The sequence below is a fragment of the Pseudophryne corroboree genome, chromosome 5, assembly GCF_028390025.1.
Source record: "Pseudophryne corroboree isolate aPseCor3 chromosome 5, aPseCor3.hap2, whole genome shotgun sequence".
Taxonomy (NCBI): domain Eukaryota; kingdom Metazoa; phylum Chordata; class Amphibia; order Anura; family Myobatrachidae; genus Pseudophryne; species Pseudophryne corroboree.
In genome coordinates this window covers 200,036,303-200,040,499 of record NC_086448.1, presented here as the reverse complement: position 1 = coordinate 200,040,499, position 4,197 = coordinate 200,036,303, and positions in this window count along the sequence as shown.

The following is a 4,197-nucleotide window of genomic DNA, read 5'->3' as shown; positions in this document are numbered from 1 at the left end:
CCTTGGACGCAGGGAAGGTTAGCGAGGCTTTCTTATTGTCAGTGAAGTAAGCCTCCTCAACCTGCTCAGGTGCTGTATCCGCAATATTCAACACATCCCTAATAGCCTCTATCATCAACTGCACCCCTTTAGCAAGAGATGCGGCCCCCCTGAGCACATCCCCATCACCGTCTGCCGTGTCAGAATCGGATCCATGTCATCTTGCATAATCTGGGCAAGAGCACGTTTGTGGGAACCTACAGAGGGGGGCCCTGAGGTAACAGAACCAGACCAAAGTGCTATAGAGTTCTGTAAAACCTGAGTTGCAGATTCATTCTGTGCAACCCTAGTAGAAATCTGAGAAATCATAGATTTGATAGAGGATAACCATTCAGGCTCCCTTGCTGATATCTGCGCTAAAACAGTGCAATCCTGAATACATGGAATGAGATCATCCTGATAGGACATATCCTCTGCAGCATATGACACAGAGTCCCTGGACATAGCTAAATGGAGACCCCAGGCACCACACACACACACACACACACACACACACACACACACACACACACACACACACACCCACAGTTTCACCCCCAAGAATAGCAAGAGAGACACAGAGATTGGAGCCAACCCACACACAGCGCTTTCAAGGTATAGGGAGACCCCAACCAGCGCTGACTGTGCACCTTAATAGGTTACACAGTCTGTACGCAGCCTCCCCTTCTACAACCCCCTTGTACCGTAAGAGATAGCTGCAGTTGATATGGAGGGACTGCTCTTCACCGACAGCGTTTCTGCAGGCAGGAAAATGGCACTGAATGCTGCTAGATCCGCTCTGAGGAGAAGCTCCGCCCCCTTAATGGCGCTGTCTTCCCGCTCTTCTGGAGATTATACTGGCCTGAGGAATCATGCTGGCATTGATCCTGGGACCCTGACAGGTTTATAGGTCAGTGTATGGTGTAGGCGATGGCTCAGGGCTCCCCTCACAGCCCCGCACTATGTACCACTGAGCCCCGGAGCGCAGTTAGTACTGCGCTCCATACCCTGTTGCCGCCATCTTCACACCGGCTCCCCGCTTGCCAGGGTGGCCGGTGACTGACTCGCCACTGATCTTCTGGCTCTGTAAAATGGTGGTGGCATGCTGCCGGGGTGAGCGATCCCCTGTAGCGGGGAACGTTCGATCCCCTCAGGAGCTCAGTGTACTGTCAGCAGAGATAGTACCCCGCAGGGCGGACACTACTCCCCCCCTTAGTCCCACAAAGCAGGGAGGCTGTTGCCAACAGCCTCCCTGTAAAATAATAAACTCTAAAAATAAACTTTTACCAGAGAATATTTTAAAACAATAAGGTATTGCGCTGACTCACTGGTGGAGAAATAGCTTACTTATATTTCCCTTTCAGGGGTATTCTAATAGTAATGCTGCTGCTGCTACCCAAAGTGAGGGATGTTTTGCGCCCCTCGTGATTATGATAGAAACAAGAAAACAAACAAAGTGGGAGCGCTGCTGGTATTACTACAAAATGCAACCTTCTTTAGTCATATAATTAATACTCATTAGCGGTATAAAAAATAAAATAACCTTTAATTATTAACATAAGAAACAAAGTTAAAAGAAAGAGAGAAAAAGAAAAAAGGAAAAAAAAGGAAAAAAGAAGAAAAACAATATTGATAACACCAATGATAAAATATATTGCTGAGATGGAATACCAGATCAGAGATATTTTATCTGATTCACATGAAACATATGGAAATCCTGTGCAGGCTATAATAGTATTGCACAATGCCCTCGCTTAATAGCGTAGTCCCATAGGGTAGTTCAGATAGTTACTTGTTGCTGTCCAAAAGAAACATTGTTTCATTTTTCCATGAAGATATAAATACTTTGATGTCTGAGGAAGCCGCCGAGGTAAAAGGCGGAGAAACGCGTAACAAGAGATCACCGGAGTGCCGCTGAGCACATCACCTGCACACAGTACTGACGTCAGTGAAGAGAACGGGACCACGGAGCACATACGGACAAAAATCCTCCTCCATTGTTGAAAAACGCTGGCAGGTCCAGTAGGAGTTAAATAGAGGAACAGCACCAGTGCCGTGGGACCCAGGTAACTTCAATATAGAGACTGTGTGATCAAGGGATCCTTATTTCTATAAAGGACACTGTATTCAGCTGGATCCGTACTGCTACATTGTGGTACATGTGGACGAAGCTATATCAAAGTATTTATATCTTCATGGAAAAATGAAACAATGTTTCTTTTGGCCAGCAACAAGTAACTATCTGAACTACCCTATGGGACTACGCTATTAAGCGAGGGCATTGTGCAATACTATTATAGCCTGCACAGGATTTCCATATGTTTCATGTGAATCAGATAAAATATCTCTGATCTGGTATTCCATCTCAGCAATATATTTTATCATTGGTGTTATCAATATTGTTTTTCTTCTTTTTTCTTTTTCTCTCTCTTTCCATTAACTTTGTTTCTTATGTTAATAATTAAAGGTTATTTTATTTTTTACACCGCTAATGAGTATTAATTATATGACTAAAGAAGGTTGTATTTTGTAGTAATACCAGCAGCGCTCCCACTTTGTTTGTTTTCTTGTTTTTACCAGAGAAGCTTTGTGTAGCTGTGACTGGCTCCTCCGGGCACATTTTCTAAACTGAGTCTGGTAGGAGGGGCATAGAGGGAGGAGCCAGCCCACACGCTCAAACTCTTAAAGTGCCAATGGCTCCTAGTGGACCCGTCTATACCCCATGGTACTAATGTGGTGAAAGTCTGCGTGTTGTTCCTGATTGTGTGTGCCTCTTATTTTTAATCACCTTCTTGACACTGTCCTCTTCCTCTTGCCTATTCTCATAATGTGAAAAGTCATCAAAGAAGGAGGTGGTATGTTTGTAGCTAGCTATGATTCGGAGAACTTGGTGAGCTTTTTCCAGGGGGACCACCTGTCGTTGAAATGATGGGTTTATTAAACTGTGCATGTCCTGTTTAAACAACATAAGGGTGGGTGGGAGGACCCAAGTACAATTCCATCTTGCACCTCTTTTTTTTCTTTGCATTATGTGCTCTTTGGGGCCTTAGTTTTTTAAACTGCCATCCTGTCTGCCACTGCAGTGCCACCTCTAGATGGGCCAGGTGTTTGTGCCGCCCACTTGTGTCGCTTAGCTTAGTCATCCAGCGACCTCGGTGCAACCTTTTAGCCTAAAAACAATATTGTGAGGTGTGAGGTGTTCAGAATAGACTGGAAATGAGTGGAAATGAATGTTATTGAGGTTAATAATACCGTAGGATCAAAATTACCCCCAAATTCTGTGATTTTACCTGTTTTTTTTTCTTCAAATAACATCCAGATCCAAAACCAAAACCCGAAAGGGTGGTTTTGGCAAAACCAATCCAGATCCAAAACACGAGCGGAGATCCAGATCCAAAACCAAAACACAAAACCCGAAAAGTGTCCCCAAAACCCGAAAAGTGTCCGCGCACCTCTCACATTAATGGTATGTGGTGCTCTGAAGTTTCCACGCCGGTTATTCGCAATGCTGCTTTTTGTCAAGTCACGATACACCTTCACCACAGCAGCACATGAACAGTTCACAAACTGTGCTGTTTCTGAAATACTGCCACCCTTGGCCCAAAAGTCAATTATCCCTGTTTGCAACTCGGATAAATTACCCATAACAGCAACAAGTGATGTGTAACGTCCTATCGCGCACCTTATATACCCACCAAGCCAGCGCACGGCATGTGACGTACCTTATGGGTTAAATGTAGGAGGTGCTCATAATAATGTGGCTTGACCATACACACACATATATATATATATACATATATATATATACTGTATATATCTAGATATATATATATATATATATATATATATATATTTATTTTACAACCTGTGATCTTACCGTATGTGATTGGACACCTGTTACATATAAGCCTTCAATAGTTAAAACAAATTTTCGAATAGCACGTTACAAATTCGCTGATCACATGTTTTTTTGCCATTGATCATCGTTTTAAGTAATTTTCAATATTTTTACAACCTATACATCGGTTAAAAAAACAGTGGGACTTATTAACTAAAAGTCTTGGTGACGTTGGACACGTCGTTTTTACCAACTTTGATTTTAAGTTGGAGGCTTTCCGAAATATGCAAATGAGTTTATTGGGCAATTCATGTCCTTTGATTGTATCTTTTGTCAAGATT